The sequence below is a fragment of the Macaca nemestrina genome, chromosome 13, assembly GCF_043159975.1.
Source record: "Macaca nemestrina isolate mMacNem1 chromosome 13, mMacNem.hap1, whole genome shotgun sequence".
Classification (NCBI taxonomy): Eukaryota; Metazoa; Chordata; class Mammalia; order Primates; family Cercopithecidae; genus Macaca; species Macaca nemestrina.
In genome coordinates, this window is record NC_092137.1 from 24043657 (window position 1) to 24064500 (window position 20844).

The 20844-nt window shown below is 46.0% G+C and overlaps 1 protein-coding gene across 1 annotated transcript in view; it reads left to right on the forward strand.

The window, feature by feature from the left end:
* The window catches only part of LOC105479818 (family with sequence similarity 228 member B), a 110965-nt gene that overhangs the window by 4182 nt on the left and 85939 nt on the right, over positions 1-20844 (forward strand).

The following is a 20844-nucleotide window of genomic DNA, read 5'->3' on the forward strand; positions in this document are numbered from 1 at the left end:
CTCTGCCTCCACCCGAATGGACGGCGGGACTTGGGGTAGCCGGAGGGGTGGGGCTAAGCAGAACCACCCTCCCTCTCTTTCCTCCTCCCCCCTTTAAAACGCAAAGTTAGAAGCAAGCAAATCAGATTTTCTTGTCCTTTTAGTCTCTGGAAAAGAGTCTTTCTCTCAGCTTGGCAGAAAGTGCGATTCTAGCTCTCACTGCAAGGAGAGGAGACTTCCTTCTCTCTAGAGAACGAGACCCAACCTCTCGGCAGGCGAATCGGTCCATTTTCCAGGCAAGGCCAGGCTTTTGGCACTTTTATGTAGCAGGCTGGCATCCTGCCCATCTTGAGTATGGGTGGGCAAGCTGGGTGCTGCTAAGAGAAGAGAAAGGAGCCGTTGAGAGTGGGGGTGGGGAAGGAAGGCAAAACGCAGTCCTGGGATCCTTATCACGCCCCCTCCTCCTGACAGTCCCGGGGGAGAGGTTCAGCCCCAGGAGAAGGATACTGGTGATTTTGACCTGGTAAAAGCTATATCCGTAAGCTACATGACGATTTCTCAACCTCAGTACTGTTGACATTTTGGACTAGCTAGTTCGTTGTTGTACGAGATTGTCCTGTGCATTGTAGGATGTTTAACAGCATCCCTGGCCTCCTCCCCACTACATATCCATAGCACTCCTTGTAAATTCCTGTTTTAGTAAGAACCTCCCATCCTTGACATCTGATCACCCTCAATATCTGATCAAGTTCCTCATCCTCCACCATCCCCCAAGTGATATCCGACCACCCTGGCCTGTCTTCAGTAAGAATCCTGTTAAGTCAGTTTAGATAGAATCCCCCTTACCCCTGATTGCTCTTCTTTTCCATCCACTGACCCCCAACACTGCCCCTTGGCTATACATTCCCACTTGTCCATGATGCATTCAGAGTTGATCCCGACCTGTCTCCTCCACTGCAATGCGTTGTTGCAGTGATGGTGCTAAATAAAGTCTTCCTTAATGCGCTTTAACAAGGATCATTGAATAATTATTTATTTAACACAACAGAGCAAAAGCCTATAGAGATGGAAATAATAAAATGATGGGACTTAAGGAAAAATTCAGGAGACCCTGCTATAAGAATAACAGGAATTTTAGAAGGAGGAAGAGGAATGGATGAAGAAGATTCAATAGTTAAACAAATAAAAGAATACAGTTTTCCTAAATTCTACCAGATTATTCAGATTGAAAACATTCACTAAAGGATGGATTCATGAGAACAAAAATGCATGCCTATATTTTATAAAATTTCAGGTTCTAACAAGTGTGGAAAGAATAAGTTACCCACAATTGGTTAAAAAATAAAAAAGGCTTCCTCCCTCCCTCCCTTCCTTCCTTCCTTCCCCCCACCTTTCTCTCTCTCTCTTTTTTGTAGTGTAGGGGTCTCACTATGTTGCTCAGGCTGGTCTCAAACTCTTATGCTCAAGCAATCCTCTGGCCTCAGCCTCCCAAAGTGCTAGGATTACACATATGAGCCACTGTGCCCAGCAAGTTGCTATCTGCAATCTGGAAACTAGAAGAGAGTAGACTAGCCTCTATTGACTAGAAGAAAAGGACTGTAACTCAATATACCCCATTAAGATATAATTCACTCGTTAGGGCAAAAAGCATGTTTGAGGATGTATAAGGATTCAGAGACGCATCATCTGGATATGCATCTGTCCAAAATTGAGGAAAGGTTTGAACCAAATAATAAATGTCCTAGAACAGAGGCAGATGGAAAGGAAATAGTCGTAAATAATGAACTTTGCAAAAATCTACACTAAAACTGATTGGATTAAGAAAATGGAATGGATTAAGATAGATGGGGAATGTGTAATGTAAGTGTTAAATAAGAACTTTTAAAATGCAAGGAATTACTTTAAAAAAAATTATAATAATACCAACCACTAAGTATACTAAAGTCTCCCAGTAAAACTAGGAGTTGAAAGTACCTAAGATTTTATCTTGGTGAGCCCTTGATCGATGTAATCTTGCAGTGTGTAATAAGAAACATATATTTGGCCGGGCGCGGTGGCTCATGCCTGTAATCCCAGCACTTTGGGAGGCCGAGGCGGGTGGATCACGAGGTCAGGAGATCGAGACCATCCTGGCTAACACAATGAAACCCCATCTCTACCAAAAAATACAAAAAATTAGCCGGGTGCGGCGGGTGCCGGTAGTCCCAGCTGCTCAGGAGGCTGAGGCAGGAGAATGGCGTGAACCCAGGAGGCGGAGCTTGCAGTGAGCCAAGATCACGCCACTGCACTCCAGTCTGGGCCACAGAGCCAGACTCTGTCTCAAAAAAAAAACAAAACATATTTTTGGTCTTTGTCCTGGGTTCCTGCAATAGCACTCCTAAAACCTCTGTTATTTTCTGGATAAACATCTCTTTCTTTCTTTTTTAATTTTCTTTTGTTTTTAACTAGATATAGGGTCTTGCTATGTTGACCAGGCTGGTCATGAACTCCTGGACTCAAGCAATTCTCCCACCTCAGCCTAAAGAACTGGAATTGTAGGCATGAGCCACTCTGCCTGGCCAATAAGCGTCGTTTATCATAATATTTTGTTCTTGCCCAGAGCTCCTAAAACCCTTGGAATTTTGTATGTGATAGAAGTGACTTTTTATATTAATAACAAACCCTTATGAGCACACTCAAGTTTATGCTAATAAAGTGACTTAGGGTGGGGGCCCTAGATAACTTCAGGATGAGCTTGTAACCAGAAAGACCCTGGGAAGGGGAAGCAGGGACTGGAGGTTACGTACTATAAGAACTCTTTTTTGTTGTTGTTGTTGAGACTGAGTCATTCTGTTGCCCAGGCTGGAGTGCAGTGGCCTGATCTCAGTTCACTGCAACCTCCACCTCCTGGGTTCAAGCGAATCTCCTGCCTCAACCTCCCCAGTAGCTGGGACTACAGGTGTGAGCCACCACACCAGGGTAATTTTTGTGGGTTTTTTTTTTTTTTTTTTTTTTTGAGACAGAGTCTCACTCTGTCACCCAGCCTGGAGTCCAATGGCGTGATCTCAGCTCATTGCAACCTCAGCCTCCCAGGTCAAGCAATTCTCCTGCCTCAGCCTCCCAAGTAGCTGGGACTACAGGCGCATGCGGCCACGCCCAGCTAATTTTTTGTATTTTAGTAGAGACAGGGTTTTACCAGCCCACGGTTTTACAACAGCCCGCTGTTCGTGAGCTCCTGAGCTCAGGCAGTCCGCTTGCCTCGGCCTTCCAAAGTGCTGGGATTACAGCTGTGAGCCACCAGGTCCGGCCAATTTTTGTGGTTTTAGTAGAGATGGGGTTTCTTCATGTTGGCAAGGCTGGTCTCGAACTCCTTACCTCAGGAGATCCATCTGCCTTGGCCTCCAAAAGTGCTGGGATTAGAGGTGTGAGCCACCGTGCCTGGCCCTAAAAACTCTGGAACAATGAAATTTGGTGAGCTTCCCAGCTGGTAAACACATCTACCATGGGAAGGTGGTGTGGTGTACCCCAATGCCTTGGGGGCAGAGGCTCCTGCACTTGGGATCCTTCTGGACCTCATTTTGCATACCTCTTCACCCGGCTGTTCATCACTTTATAATCTGTCTATCTATCTATGTATCTATCTATCTATCTATCTACTTTCCTATATCTTTTTCTGAGGCAGAGTCTGGCTCTGTCGCCCAGGCTGGAATGAGATGGTGTGATCTCGGCTCACTGCAACCTCTGTCTCCCAGGTTTACGTGATTCTCCTGCCTCAGTCTCCCAAGTAGCTAGGATTACAGGTGTGCACCACCAAGCCCAACTAATTTTTGCATTGTTAGTAGAGACAGGGTTTCAACATGTTGGCCAGACTGGTCTTGAACTCCTGACCTCAAGTGATCTGCCCACCTCGGCCTCCCAAAGTGCTGGGATTACAGGCGTGAGCCGCCATGCCCAGCCTATAATATTCTTTATAATAAACTAGTAAACATGTTTCCCTGAGTTTTGTGAACCATTCTAGCAAATTATCAAATCCAAGGAGGGAAACATGAGAATCCCTGATTTAGGAGGCTTGGATTTGCAGTTGGCATCTTTAATGGGGGCAACCTTGTGGGACTGAGCCCTTAATCTGTGAGATCTGACACTAACTCCAGGTAGAGAGTGTCAGAATTGAATTGTGGAACACCCAGCCTGTGTCAGAGAATTGGTTGATGTGGGATAAAACCTGCATATCTAGTGTCAGAAACAAAGTGTTCTGTGTGAGAACGTAGAAACAGTGTGGTTTCCCAGATACGGGGAAAAATTGTATTTAGTAGAAATGTATCCAATTATGAAAGTTGGGAAATGGACTGGCTGCGGTGGCTTACACCTGTAATCCCAGCACTTTGGGAGGCTGAGAGGGGTGGATCACTTGAGGTCAGGAGTTCAAGGCCAGCCTGGCCAACATGATGAAACCCCATCTCTACTAAAAATGCAAAAATTAGCTGGGTGTGGTGGTGGGCGCCTGTAGTCCCAGCTTGTTCTTTATAAAAAGCAGTAACGTGAATGAAAATGTATCGTGAGTTAGAGCTGGGGAACAAGAGATAGCCAAAGTCTGAGAGACTGGGAATGAGAAAGGAGATATAACCACAGATGTAGGAGTGATTAAAAGAAGAATAAATTAAATTACGTGAAACTCTGCAGCAACAAGTTGTAAAGTCTAGAAAAAAATGGAAGATTTTTCAGCAAGATTACTCCTTTCTACCCAATGGGTGGAGTATTTTCCTCTCATTCTGTTGATGTTGGGTTTGGCCCTGTCTCTTACTTTGGTCAGTGATGAGTGAGGAAGGCATGGTCAGTTTCCATCAGTCCCCTTACCCTCCTGCCACCCACCGATAGCCTCTATTTCAGCTTGTCCCTGAGTGAGAAACACTCAGGGTAGCCCCGAATCCAACCTATTGTCTTGGGACCAGCCTAGCAGAGTCACAACCAAGGAAGAACTAAACATTTGTTGTTGTAAGCTGTTGCTGTTGTAAGCTGTTAAGATTTGGGGGTAGTTTATTTTTGCAGCAAAGGCTTGTTAATAAAGATAAAAATTGCTTTAGGCCGGGCGCGGTGGCTCAAGCCTGTAATCCCAGCACTTTGGGAGGCCGAGGCGGGCGGATCACAAGGTCAGGAGATCGAGACCACAGTGAAACCCCGTCTCTACTAAAAATACAAAAAATTAGCCGGGCGCGGTGGCGGGCGCCTGTAGTCCCAGCTACTCAGGAGGCTGAGGCAGGAGAATGGCGTGAACCCAGGAGGCGGAGCTTGCAGTGAGCCGAGATCGCGCCACTGCACTCCAGCCTGGGCAACAGCGTGAGACTCCGTCTCAAAAAAAAAAAAAAAAAAAAAAAAAAAAAAATTGCTTTAAAAAATTAGCAAGGATACAAAATTAGCCGGGTGTGGTGGCGCATGCCGAGGCAGGAGAATCGCTTGAGGCAGAGGTTGCGGTGAGCCGAGATTGTGCCATTGCACTCCACCCTGGGGAACAAGAGCAAAACTCCGTCAAAAAAAAAAAAAAAAAAAAAGGCCGGACATGGTGGCTCATGCCTGTAATTCTGGCATTTAGGGAGACCAAGGCGGGTGGATCACGAGGTCAGAAGATCGATACCATCCTGGCTAACACGGTGAAACCCCATCTCTACTAAAAGTACAAAAAACTAGCCGGGTGTAGCCAGGCGTGGTGGCGGGAGCCTGTAGTCCCAGCTACTCTGGAGGCTGCGGCAGGAGAATGGCGTGAACCCCGGAGGTGGAGCTTGCAGTGAGCCGAGATTGCCTCACTGCACTCCAACCTGGGTTACAGAGTGAGACTCCATCTAAAAAAAAAAAAAAAAAAAAAAAAATAGCAGGGGCCGGCACGGTGGCTTAACCCTGTAATCCCAGCACTTTGAGAGGCCAAGGCAGGTGGATCAGTTGAGGTCAGGAGTTCAAGACCAGCCTGGCCAACATGGTGAAAACCCATCTCTACTAAAAATACAAAAATTAGCCGGGCGTGGTGGTACACACCTGTAGTCCCAGGTGCTTGGGAGGCTGAGGCAGGAGGATTGCTTGAACCTGGGAAGTGGAGGTTGCAGTGAGCTGTGATTACACCACTGCACTCCAGCCTTGGTGACAGAGACAGACTCCCACCTCAAAAAAAAAAAAATTAGCAAATGGAATTCAGCAACTTACATTCCCTATGACTATACAAAATCAGTATTGGAAAGTCTATCAATACAACCCCAAAACATCAACAAATTAAAGGAGAAAGCACCATATGAGCCAATCAATAGAGGCCAAAAAGGCATTGATTAAACCTAGAAGCCATTCATTATAAAACTTCCAAGCAAAATAGGGATAAAAGGAAAGTATAGTAGACTTTTTTTAAAAGACAAGGTCTCATTCCATTGCCCATGCTGGAGTGCAGTGTTGTGATCATAGCTCACTGCAGCCTTGGTATGGGTTCAATTGAACCTCCCACCTCAGCCTCCCCAGTAACTAGCACTACAGGCTTGAGCCACCACACCCAGATAGTTTTTGTTTGTTTGTTTGTTGTTTGTTTTGTAGATATGAGGTTATGCCATGTTGTCCAGGCTGACATTATTATTTAACATTACTTTGGAAGTTTTAGTCAATACAATAAGACAAAAAAGGAGGTAATAGATAAAAATACTGGAAAAGTGATAAACCAGTCTCCTTTTGTTGTTATGATTGTAGACTTAGAAAACACAAGAGATGCTAATTTTTAAAATGAAGCAAACATTTTTGTTTGAGATAATGAGATAGTTTGTAAGGCTGTCCAGATGCAAGCTACATACACCAGAATCAATGGCTTTATTCTACTTCAGCTAAGCAAATAGAAATATTAATAAAAATGAGGAAAATAACCCTTTTACAGTACAAGCTGTAAAAGGATAAGCAATGTATTTAACAAGGAAGATACAAAAATTATATAATGAAGACTGTAAAACTATATCAAAGAACAGAAACAAGATCTGAACAAATGAAACAGTACCATGTTTTTAGATGAGAATACAGTACCCAAAATGTCAGTTTTACCAAATTAGTATACAAATTCATTATAAATTTGGTTCTAATGCCAACAGTATATTTTTTGATTGGATAAAATGGTGTTAGAGTGTATGTGGAAGAACAAATTCCCCCAAATGGCCAAGAAATATATGAAAAGGATAGTAGGGTTGGGAGTGGTGGCTCACATCTGTAATCCCAGCACTTTGGGAGGCCGAGGTGGGCAGATCACCCGAACTCAGGAGTTCAAGACCAGCCTGGGCAACATAGCAAAACCCCATCCCTACAAAAAAATTAGCCAGGCGTGGTAGCATGTGCCTGTAGTTCTAGCTACTTGGGAGGCTGGGAGATGGGAAGATCACATGAGCCTGGGAGGCAGAGCTTGCAGTGATCATGCCACTTCACTCCAGCCTGGGAGTGAGACACAGTAAGACTGTCTCAAAAAAAAAAAAAAAAAAGGAATAGTAGGGAAGACTTAAATTACCAGATGTCAGAAAATGAATTGGCTGAGCATGATGGCTCATGGTTGTAATCTCACCACTTTGGGAGGGCAAGGTGTGTGGATTATTTGAGGTCAGAAGTTCTAGACCAGCCTGGCCAACATGGTGAAACCCTGTCTCTACTAAAAATACAAAAATTAGCTGGGCGGTGGTGGCACGTGCCTGTAATCCCAACTATTCGCGAGGCTGAGGCAGGAGACTTGCTTGAGCCTGGGAGGTGGAGGTTGCAGTGAGCCAAGATTGCGCCACTGCACTCCAGCCTAGGTGACAGAGTAAGACCCTGTCTCAAAAAAAAAAAAAAAAAAAGGCCGGGTGCGGTGGCTCATGCCTGTAATCCCAGCACTTTGGGAGCCCGAGGCAGGCGGATCACGAGGTCAGGAGATTGAGACCATCCTGGCTAACACGGTGAAACCTCGTCTCTACTAAAAATACAAAAATTAGCCAGGCGCAGTGGCGGGCGCCTGTAGTCCCAGCTACATGGGAGGCTGAGGCAGGAGAATGGCATGAACCCGGGAGGCGGAGCTTGCAGTGAGTGGAGATTGCGCCACTGCACTCCAGCCTGGGCGACAGACGACAGAGCAAGACTCCATCTCAAAAAAAAAAGGAAAAAAATTTATTTTCTTTGTTATCACTATTTGTTCATTACTATCACTAATAGTGATAGTAACAATGACAGTTTGAAACTTACTTCTAAGGAGTTTGTCCTGTAGAAATAAAACACACCAATTATACAGATGTATGTACAGAGATGTTTATTGCAGCATTGATCATAGTAACAAAAATTTAGAAACAAAGTAGATCCCATCACTAAGGGAATGGCTGGATAAATCGTGAATTCTATGCATCCACTTGAAAAATGAACTAGAGCTATAGCAGTTGACATCGAGGGATTTCTGTGAAGCGTTTGTTTAACCAGAGTAACATTGTGGTAAAACAATAATAAAACATCCCTATACACATATACATGATTTTATGCGCACGCACACACACACACACACACACACACACACACACACACACACCATATACATACCCTGCCCCCCGCCACACTTACATGAGTGATATGAGCATGGAAAAAATATAGACTCTTTTTCTATGTAATTATATATAACTATATATGTATGTATATATACTCGATAATTTTGGCTTACTTTGGAGAGGATACTGTCAGAGGAGGTAGGGAACAAAATAAAAAAGGAATAAAGGGAAAGAATATAACTTTTAAGCACTTTATATGGGGAACTATGTAAAATAAATTAAGTAATAATTTTAAATTAAGACAAAAATTGAGGTAGATTGCTACACTCATGGCCCCAAAGAATCACTCCTCCCTGTAACCACACCTGCACCCTTTTCTAGTCCCCTAACACGTTGACTTTGGACTTGACAATATGACTTGCTTCCACCAAGGGAACAATGAAAAGTTGGGCTTGCCCTCTCTTGCTGCTGGGAAATTTCTGACCATCACATGAAGAAGCTTGAACTAGTCTGCCAGAGAATGAGACCAGGCAGAGAATCGCTTGAACCCAGGAGGCGGAGGTTGCAGTGAGCCGAGATCGTGCCACTGCACTACAGCCTGGGTGACAGAGCAGGACTCTGTCTAAAAAAAAAAAAAAAGACATTATTGGGTTCAGGTATTGTCAATTGGCTTACTTCGGTATGAAGTTCCCCCATTAACTTTTCTGCCTAATTGTTTCATTAGCTATTGATAATCATTGTCTAGATAGGTGCCTCTCCAACTTTATTGTGCATTTGCAATATAGGTTTGGTCTGGGTCCCTGCCCAAATCTCATGTTGAATTACAATGCCCAATGTTGGAAGAGGAGCATAGTGGGAGGTGTTTTGATTGTGGGGATTACTGTTCTCGTAATAGTGAGTTCTCAAGAGATCTGTTTGTTTATAGAAGTGTGTAGTACTTCCCCCTTCTCTCTGTTTCTCCTTCTCCAGCCATGTAAGACGTGCCTGCTTCCCCTTTGCCTTCCGCATGATTGTGGGTTTCCTGAGGCCTCCCTAGCCATGCTTCCTGTACAGCCTATGAAACTGTGAGTCAGTTAAACCTCTTTTATTTATAAATTACCCAATCTCAGGTAGTTCTTTATAGCAATGCAAGAACAGACTAATAAAATATGTATCACCGGGGGTCTTGTTAAAGTGTATGTTCTGATTCAGTAGGTCTGGAATGAAGCATGATATTTTGCATTTTTTTTCTCTCTTCAACAACACAAAATAATACATTTTGCCTTTCTGTCTTTCTTCCCTCCCTCCCTCCCTTCCTTTCTTCTTTCTTTCCTTTCTTTCTTTCTTTCTTTCTTTCTTTCTTTCTTTCTTTCTTTCTTTCTTTCTTTCTTTCTTTCTTTCTTTCTCTCTCCTTCCTTCCTTCCTTCCTTCCTTCCTTCCTTCCTTCCTTCCTTCCTTCCTTCCTTCCTTCCTTCCTTCCTTCTTTCTGTCTCTCTCTCTCTTTCTTTCTCTCTTTCTTTCTTTTTTTTTTCCCCGAGTCTTGTTCTGTTTCCCAGGCTGGAGTGCAGTGGTGTGATCTCGGCTCACTGCAACCTCTACCTCCTGGGTTCAAGCGATTCTCTGCCTGGTCTCATTCTCTGGCAGACTAGTTCAAGCTTCTTCATGTGATGGTTAGAAATTTTGGATTTCTAACAAGCAAGGGTGTAGATTATTTCATTAGAGCTTTCTATTCTTTCATCAATTATTTGGTTATTCTGAGATATATAGCTTGAACATACAAAAAAGACATGATAAATGTTATTTGCCAAGCTTCAAAATAATAATCATCTTCCAAAGGTGATCAATGAATTTTTAAAAAATCAGTTATGTGCTCATAGACTTAAGTATAACTTACGTGTTTCAAGCCATTCAAGTTATTCTTTTTAAGGCTCAAATTGTCTCGTATTTGGCCAGTGGGCCCTGCGTTTTGGTTAGACAGATGTTTCAGGCTCATCTTGTGCATTTCCTGCCTCAAATCTGGCATCAATCATTTCTCAACAGAGCCTGGGTTCCTGTGATTGGAAAATGGTATTTAGAGACTACAGTCTATATACAAGGGGTGCTCATTGCTGAGATAGATATTTTCTAGCTCTATCCATTGAGAAGAACTAGAAACAATAACAAGAGGCTTCTAGTCCTTCTTAATGGATAGAGCTAGAAAATATCTTTTTATTTTTTAAGAGAAAATGCATCAAGAATTATGATAATTTCAATTTACATGGAGGGCTATAGGGCTTTAACTTAACTTCTTGTTTTTTTCTTCTGTTTTGAGACAGAGTCTCACTCTGTTGCCCAGGCTAGAGAGCAGTGGCACGATCTTGGCTAACTGCAAACTCTGTCTTCCGGGTTTAAGTGATTTTCATGCCTCAGCCTCCCAAGTAGCTGGGATTACAGTCCTGCGCCACTACGCCCGGCTAATGTTTTTTTTTTTTTTTCTTTCTTTCTTTTTTTTTTTTGAGATAAGAGTCTCACCCGTCGCCCATGCTGTAGTGCAATGGTGCAATCTCAGCTTACTGCAACCTCCACCTCCTGGGTTCAAACGATTCTCTTGCTTCAGCCTCCCGAGTAGCTGGGATTACAGGCGCCTGCCACCATACCCAGCTAATTCTTGTATTTTTAGTAAAGATGGCATTTCACCATATTGGCCAGGCTGGTCTCGAATTCCTGACCTCGTGATCTGCCCACCTCAGCCTCCCAAAGTGCTGGGATTACAGGCATGAGCCACTGCACCCAGCCTAATTTTTGTATTTTTAGTAGAGACAGGGTTTCACCATGTTGGCCAGACAGGTCTCGAACTCCTGACCTCAAGTGATTCGCCTGCCTTGGCCTCCCAAGGAGTTGGGATTACAGGTGTGAGCCACTGCACCTGGCCTAACAACTTCTTTGAGGTTTTTCTCCTGAAAATCATGGCTTCTAATGATATAGGTATACTTATTTTTATTGATGTTGAGATAGGGTTTTGTTCTCAACCCAAGCTGGAGTGCAGTGGTGTAATCATAGTTCACTGCAGCCTTTACCTCCTAGGCTCAACTGACCCTTCTGCCTCAGCCTCCTGACTAGCTGGGAATACAGGTGCATGCCACCACACCTGGCTTTTTTTTTTTTCTGTAGAGATGAGGTCTTGCTATATTGCCCAAGTTAGTCTCCAACTCTTGAGCTTGAGCAATCTTCCCACCTCAGCCTCCCAAAGTGCTGGGATTACAAGCATGAGCCACTGTGCCCTGCCAGTATAGCCAGTATACTTATTTATAGTAACAATTATTGAAAGTTTAAAATTTTCTTGGTATCTTTTTGTTCATAGGCTATATCCCCAAATAAGAACATACAGTCAAGTTCATTCAATTAATTAATTAATTAATTTATTTATTTATTTTCAGACAGAGTCTCACTCTGTCGCCCAGGCTGGAGTGCAATGGCATGATCTCAGCTCACTGCAACCTCTGCCTCCCAGGTTCAAGGGATTCTCCTGCCTCAGCCTCCTGAGTAGCTAGAGTTACAGGTGCCTGCCACCACGCCCAGCGAAGTTTTGTATTTTTAGTAGAGACAGGGTTTCGCCATGTTGGCCAGGCTGGTCTCAAACTCCTGACCTCAGATGATCCACCCACCTCAGCCTCCCAAAGTTCTGGGATTACAGGTGTGGGCCACTGCACCCAGCAAGTTATTGTGTTCTTAATTTCACATTAGTTGAAATTATTCCTTTCTGTGTGGCTAATCTATTAATTAGAAATACAATTCAGTATATTTCCTTTTTTTTTTTTTTTTTTTTTGAGATGGAGTTTTGCTCTTGTTGCCCAGGCTGGAGTGCAATGGCGCGATCTCGGCTCACTGCAACTTCCACCTCCCAAGTTGAAGTGATTCTCCTGCCTCAGCCTCCCCAATAGGTCGGATTACAGGTGCCAGCTACCATGCCCAGCTAACTTTTTGTATTTTTATAGAGACGGGGTTTCAACATGTTGGCCAAGCTGAACCCCTGACTTCAGGTGATCCTCCCTCCTTGGCCTCCCAAAGTGCTGGGATTACAGGCATGAACCACCGTGCTCAGCCTCAGTATATTTCTTTAATTTTGATTTTAGGGATTCCTTTTTTACATTTTTAATTTTGTTTCATATTCATGTAGAACATTTATATGGTACCCAAATCAAATCTTCAAAACAAAGTAATTCAGAGGAGTCTAGCTCCTACACCCATCCCTTCCATTCTGTCTCCTCCTCCTCATGAAGGTGAACATTGCTTTCCCTTAGGGTTTTTTTGTTTTTGTTTTTGTTTTTTGAGACAGAGTCTCACTCTGTTGCCTAGGCTGGAGTATGATCACAGCTCACTGCCTCTACCTCCTGAGCTCAAATGTTGCTCCCACCTCACCCTCCCAAATAGCTGGGACTACAGGTGTGTGGTACCACACCTGGCTAATTTTTAGATTTTTTTTTTTTTTTTGTAAAGATGGGATCTCCCTATGTTGCCCTAGTCTAGAACTCCTGCCCCAGCTTCCCAAAATGTTGGGATAATGGACATGAGCAGCTACACCTGGCCTTTTTTTCCCTTGAAATTTGTTTTCACCATTCTTGAACTTGGCTGAAACACCTTTGTTTTTTATTCTCCTGTGAGAAAATATAAGAAAATGTGTGTGTGTGTGTGTGTGTGTGTATACACATACACAGTTATGTTCATAAATTCCCTTTTCTAAGATAAAAGGTAGCAAATCATATTCCTTATTGCGTACCTCGCTTTTTTCACTTAACAACATATTCTGGAGATTACAGCAGTTCCCATGTCTTTATATAGTTACATAGTACTCTATTATGTGAATGTATCATAATTTATTAACTAAGTCCCCTCTTGATGGATATTTGGATTGTGGTAGAGAGATCTGAGATTAAAAATTATGTTTGAAGGGCCTATGGCGGGAGGGAGAGCCGTGGTAGAAAACGGGGCTGCAGAGACAGGCATGGGTCAGTCTATACAAAGACTTCTTGGCCTGTGAGGTTCTTATTACTGCTCTACCAAGAGTGGAAGGCTACGGAAGTATATTGAGCAAGGCTGTGACATGATTAAATTTGCATTTTGAAGAGATCACTTTTACTACTGCATAGAATATGGATTACAAGAGAAAAGAGTGGGTATAAGAAGACAAATTAGAGGCCGGGTGCAGTGGCTCACACCTGTAATCCCAGTACTTTGGGAGGCCGAGGCGGGCGGATCAGGAGGTCAAGAGATTAAGACCATCCTGGCCAACATGGTGAAACCCTGTCTCTACTAAAAATACAAAAATTAGCCGGGCGTGGTGGTGTGCACCTATAGTCCCAGCTACTTGGGAGGCTGAAGCAGGAGAATCACTTGAACCCAGGAGGCGGAGGTTGCAGTAAGCTGAGATTGCGCCACTGCACTCCAGCCTGGTGACAGAGCGAGACTCTGTCTCAAAAAAAAAAAAAAAAAGAAAGAAAGAAAATAAATTAGAAAACCATTGCAATATTGCAATAGCCCAGGTAAAAGATGGATAGCAGCTTGGATTGCGAGAGATGGTGAAATGGAGAGAAAGGAAAAGATAAAAGAGATTTTAGAAAAGAAAATTGGCTACTTGGTGACCCATTGGACCTGAAGATGAGAGAGAGAAGGGGTATCAAGGATGACTTCTAGGTTTCTGGATTTTGCACCTGGATTGGTGGTTTGCTATTTATGGAGACAGGAAATCCTAGGAGAGGAGCAAGATAGTAGGTGATGATTATGTGTTAAATTTTGAACATGTCAAAGTAGAAGTACCTTTGAGATGTCTAAGTGTCAAGTCATCAGTTCGATATATGCATCTGGAACTCAGAGGAGGGATTAGGGCCAGGGCTGTGTGTTAATTCAGGCTAGTCCTTTGGTGTTCAGAACTGGCCTGAATCCCTAGACCATTTCTGAAGATCAAAGGACTATCCTGAATCTGCGGGAAGATTGGATGTAGTTTATTCTCCCAAATATGAGAATTTTGGCTATGGGAATAGCCAAACAGACCTAGGGTATAGCCATTGGAAAAAAAAAACAGCCCCCTCCCCTCACCAAAATCTGTCTTAATATATTTATAATATATGAACACTCTGCAGCTTACCTGTAGTCTACAAGATTCCTACCTTGCCCATTGCAATGTATTTGACAGCTCACGCAGTGCTCTTATCCCTGTGATCTCAGTTTAATTCTCTCAACATTGTTGTGAGGTAGCCTGGCCCCAGTTCTCTCTAGCCCGCCCCCTGGCCCAACTCAGCCCAGCTCCAGGCCTCCCCACACTCCCACATCCCTGACCCTGTCCCTGACAGTTCTCCTCAGGCTGGTGTCACTCATGGGCCACACCGTGTTTGAGTCAGGGCATCTCCAGGATAATTCTCCCCACATTCTGGTTGACCTCCATGTGAGAGTGGGCCTTCTGAATCTCAGCCATGGCAAAGACTTTATCGATGACAGGCTGCAGCTGCACAGCACTCCCAGGGGAGAAGTGGGCCAGGACTTGCTCCATGAAGGTCTTTACCAACATTTCCTTATGCTGAGGCAGAGAGAACAGCCCATTAACAGGATAAGGATGAGGTCTCCTTGGCCTCATACATCTTTGAGGGGAAAATCTTTGAGGGGAAAATGCCTGGTTGGCCCTGGTACTAGCCTTGACTCAAAGAGATCAGACGAAACCATGGATGAGGAAAGGTCATTTATCAGTCTAAATTCCCTTGGACACTGGAACCCCTGGAATATCAAGGGACCCTGCCACCCCCCAAATCTCCAAAAGCATGGGAGTCTCAATATGCATCCTGGACTTGGAAGAGAGGAGGAGTCAGCCCGAGTCAAATGAGGAAGTAGGTGGCGGAAATGAGACTTCTGAGGGAGGAAGGGTCAAGCTAACCCTTAGGTTCCCACCCAGAGGAAGGAGAGCTGGCAATGTCAGCAAAGCTTCATAAGCAGGAATTCTATAAGCCAGGGCAGGTCAGAGTCATAACTCAAGAGCAGTGCCCAGAACCTGCTCAGCTCTCTCTGTCACCTACCTTCTGATCCCTGGACCTCAGCAGACTGGCCCACAGACTTCCTCACTTACACAACAGCTTGGAAAGCAGGGGTCCATTGACTTCTGCTCCCCCCATGACACCATACAGAACCCATCGGCTATCTGCAGCTAAACAGGGGAGATTCTTCTCCCAGTAGGAGCCATCAATGCAGTCAAGGATCGCGTTGACACCCACACCTTGGATAGTAGGTAGAAATGGCATAGATATCATGGGAAGGCAGATGCCCAAACTCCTCCCCTCTGGATCTAGTTTTGCACATTCTCCTGTGGCCCAGGAAACAAAGTGGGAAGCAAAAGCACTATCTAGGAGGCAAGGTGCACTAGTTCTCCTGGAGAGCTGAGGGAGAAGTGCTAAGCCATGTGGCTTTCAGAAGACCTCAAGCTAAGGAGATATGTCTCATGATAGTTCCAAACATCGACTAACACAGCCTTGAGTACTTTCTCTGGAGAGCAAGAGTATTGTTCTCCTCTGAAAAGTCAGTAAGCTTCCTCCTTAATCACCTCCTTTTTTGGTAATTAAAGCTATGTAATCACCTTGGGTACTGGAGCCCCTGGAGCTTCAAGGAACTCCCCAAATCTTTTTTTTTTTTTTTAGATAGTCTCAGTCTGTGGCCCAGGCTGGAGTGCAGTGGTGTGATCTCAGCTCACTGCAAGCTCTGCCTCCCAGGTTCAAGTGATTCTCATGCCTCAGTCTCTTGAGTAGCTGGGATTACAGGTGTGCACCACTACATCTGGCAAATATTTTATTTTTAGTACAGACAGGATTTCACCGTGTTGGCCAGGCTGGTCTCGAACTCCCAACCTCAGGTGATCTGCCCACTTCAGCCTCCCAAAATGCTGGGATTACAGGTGTGAGCTACTGCGCCCAGCCACCCAAATATTTTTTTTAACTCATCCTCACCATGGTTGAGATCCCTCAAATCTTTACAAGTATGAGAGTCCCAATCATTCTTCTTTCTCCTCCTCCTCCTCATTTTCCTTCTTCTTCCCCTTTCCCTTCTCCTTCTCTCCTACTGTTCCCCCTTTCTCCTCCTCTTTCTCCTCCTTCTCCTCTTTCTTTTTCTTCTCCTTCTTCTTCCTTCTCTTCCCCTTCTTCTCTCTTCCTGCTCCTCCTTCGCTGGGCATCCAGAAAGCTCAGAATCATGCATAATACTTGATCACAGTTATTGTACTAACCTTTATGATGAACATGTTTTTTTCTTCTTTCCTTGGTACATATTTTCTAGTTCTAATTAATAATTTTGCTTCCATTGGTTAGACCATCTTCAGGCTTTGTGAAAGATGCAGTAGAGAGTGGGGAATGTAAAGGAGAAAGAAGAGAGGGTTGGGATGCAGAGGAGGAGAAGGAAGATGTGGCAGGCAGCCTCCAGAATGGTCCCCTGATGACCCTCTACCTTCCAGTATTTACACCTTCCGGTCCCTCCCTTTGAGTGTGGATTGGACTTACAGGCATACCTCTAACAAGAAGGATGTGGCAGAAGTGATGGGATGTCACTTCCAAGATTAGGTCACCAAAAGGTGGTGGCTTCCCTAAGGGACATGGGATACTTTCTTTCACTCTTGCTTGCTCTCTCTGAAGGAAACCACTGGCCATGTTTCATGCTGCCCTACGGAAAGGCTCATATGTCAAGGAACTGATGTCTCTGGCTAACATCTGACAAGAGCCTGAAGCCTGTGACAGCCATGAGAGTGAACTTGCAGGCCGATTGCTCCCCAGGTGAGCCTGGCAATGACCACAGGCCTGGCTGATGCCTTGAGAGAGACCTGGAGCTGAAGGACCCAGCTGAATTGCTCCCAGATTCCTGACCCACAGAAATGGTGGGGATAATAATATGCATTGTTTTAAGCCACTAAGTTTTGGGTAATTTGTTATGCAGCAATAGATAGCTACTAATAGAGGAGAGAAAGGAGGAGGAAAGGTTACAAAAGGGGAGAGGATAGGATAAGAGAGGGAGGGTTAAGCCAGGGAGTCAGGATCAGCTTGGGCTCTCCTCCAAACACACAGGCCCGTGCACATGCACATACACACACACATGCACATACCCTCCTAACACACAGGCCCGCACACACATGCATGCGCACACACACACCCTCCAAACACACAGGCCCCCCTCACACTCTCCTAACACACAGGCCCATGCACATGCACACACACACCCACCTTCCAAACACAGGCCTGAACACACACGCACACCCTGCAAACACACAGGCCCATACACACATACCCTCCAAAGACACACACACACACCCCCTCCAAACACATGGACAAAACTCCAAACATACACACATACACACACACACACACACACACACACACACACACACACACACACACATCCCCTGTGTGGCCTTCAGAGCCCCCAGAGAAGCCCTGCTTCTTATAATCGAACCCAGCTGCAGCACCCAGCCTCTCAGCTTCTGCGCCATTTGAATGTTCTCCTTGGAGCTCATGGTCACTGGGGGGACGGCGTTGAACAGCCTGGTCGGCTGGATGACAGCTGTGCCCACATCGCCCATGCTGGCATGGATAAGCATGGTCTCCCCTTCTTGCACTCCTCCTGTAGCAACAACACCAGAGCATCCTGAGCCAGTGAGGGCGTGGGGATGGGAGGGCGCAGGGTTGGCTTTGGAAACATAAACCCTCTGTGCCCTGAGGGTGTGAGGAGAGACCAGGTTGAAGGTCATGGGGCCTGAGTCATGGAGGGCGCTGAGCGTGAGGAGCCATCGGAGGTTTTATAGCAGCAGGGGCCTTGGCCAGGGCTGGGCTTGGGCAAGATTAATCCATCGAACGGGGTGGGTTGAGTGTCACAACTGTCCTGAAGGCAGCTCCTGAGCCAGGGTTAGAAGTGTCCAGAGCTCCTGGGATAGGGTTAGAACTGTCCAGAGCTCCTGAGCCAGGGTTAGAACTGTCTAGAGCTCCTGGTACAGGGTTAGAACTGTCCAGAGGTCCTGAGCCAGGGTTAGAACTGTCCAGAGCTCCTGGGATAGGGTTAGAACTGTCCAGAGCTCCTGAGCCAGGGTTAGAACTGTCCAGAGCTCCTGGGACAGAGTTAGAACTGTCCAGAGCTCCTGAGCCAGGGTTAGAACTGTCCAGAGCTCCTGGGATAGGGTTAGAACTGTCCAGAGCTCCTGAGCCAGGGTTAGAACTGTCCAGAGCTCCTGAGCCAGGGTTAGAACTGTCCAGAGTTCCTGGGACAGAGTTAGAAATGTCCAGAGCTCTTGGGATAGGGAGGTCCCCAGGCCACATGTCTGGTCTACTCTGATACCTTTTTGTGTGAGGAATTAACCAACAGCATCTCCTCCACTGCCTGTGAGGGACCTAAGCAGAAGGACAGTTTCCTCCCCTCTGGGGATGGGACAAGCAGCTGGAACTGCTCTGAGAACCTTGCTTTTGCCTCATATTGGTCATAAAACTGCCCATAGGCTGGGTGTGGTGGCTCACACCTAAAATCGCAGCACTTTGGGAGCCAAGGAAGGAGGACTGCTTGAGACCAGGAGTTTAAGACCAGCCTAGGCAATATAAGGAGACCACATCTCTACAAAAAATAAAAAAATTAGCTGAGCATGGTGGTCCACATCTGCAGTCCTAGCTACTTGGGAGACTGAGGTGGGAGGATTACTTGAGCACAGGAGGTCAAGGCTACAGTGAGCCACGATCGCACCACTGCACTCCAGCCTGGGCAATAGAGTGAAATCGTGTCTCAAAAACAAAATGAAACAAATAAAAAACTGCCTGTAGTTGTCTCCATGGGGGACATGTCTGGGCTAGCTCTGGGATTAGCGGCTAGGGCATGTCAGGGTGTTGATGAAAGGCTCACATTTTCAGGGCCAGCAGATGCATGGTTTGGGGTCAGCAGTTGGCCTCAGGTGACAGGGCGGGGCTAGTGGGAGGGGATCTCTACAGGGTAGGGGTCCTCCTCACCCACACAGTGCAGCAGCTGGAAGGCGGTAAGCCAGGCCTCCGGGATGGCTGCAGCTTGGGGCAGGGTCAGTCCCTCTGGGATAGGCACGAGGAGCCCTTCAGGGACAGTGACGTACTGAGCCTGGCCCCCACCGGGCAGCAGAGCCATGGCTGCATCCCCAATCTTCCAGTGTCCCCGGCAGCCAGGCCCCAGTTTTGCCATGTGTCTAGATGCCCAAAATGTTGCTTTGTTGCTGGCTTCTGGGGACGGGGAATACTGGCCTGTCTCTGTAGAGGGAGGGGCTCACAGTAAGTGAGTCTGATAAGAGGGGTTAAATGTCAGCCCTCCCTGTTGCTGGAGAGAGAAGGTGGATTTTGGCTTGGAGTCTACTGCAGGTGGGAGTAAATTCTAGGGTGGGAGAAAATTCAGGTAGTCTCCAAATAACAGTAATTGCAGAAACAACTTCACCCCGGAGACAGCCCATCCGGGAGGTCTCCCCTGACACTCCCCTAGCCTGGCAGATAGTGCCGTGAGTCAGGGGGCTGAGGCAGCTGGGAGGAGGCATAGAGTGCAGTTTGCTGAGGTCTGAGACCCTGAGAGGTGGGGCTGGCGAGGGGACATCCTGCCATCTCAGCCCTTGTTTCTCCTACTCTGAACTCAGCTTCCACAAGAAGGTGGGCTATCGTGCCGTCTTTACCAGCTAGAAACTGGATCTGCAACAGGGATGTCATGCAAACTGGCTCTCTGATTCTCTCCAGCTGGGATGAAGGGGAGTCAGGAAGGGTGCTGGCTTGGCTCTGGGGCACAGGGACTCAGACCACGGCTTGCGAGGGGCTGCATTCATTGCTGCCTGACCCAACCTGGGACTTGGATCAGAACAGGCTCCAAATAAAGGGGCCTGGGACCCTCTGCTCTCACACTTCCCAAGTGCACACTAATCCCTTTCTTCCTGAGAGCCAGCTGTCTGGACTTGGGAGCCAAATGGATCTGGGTTAAAATTCTGTCTCTGCCATTTATTCAGTCTTATATCAAATACTACACATGCTTACTATGTGTCAGGCCCTGTGGTAGGCAGAGCAGATTGCTTCTGTCCTGGTGGAACTTACAGTCTAGTGGGGGAAGACAGACTTTAAAGAAGTACACACATACACACATGCACACACGCACACACACGCACGTACACACACGCACACACACGCACATACACACGTGCACACATAATCACATACACACGCACACACACAAACCAGATTTGTGGGAACTAACTGGCTGCTATGAGAGGAGAAGCCAGACATACAAAGAATGATTGAAGGGCATCCCAGGGAGAGGGAAGGGCAAGCTCAGGGCAGGCAGGCACGTGGAGTGCGGCTGGAGGGTGCTGAGCAAGGCACAGGAGCTACTGCTCAGGGGGAGGAGGTGTCAGCAGCCCAACCAGCAGGGC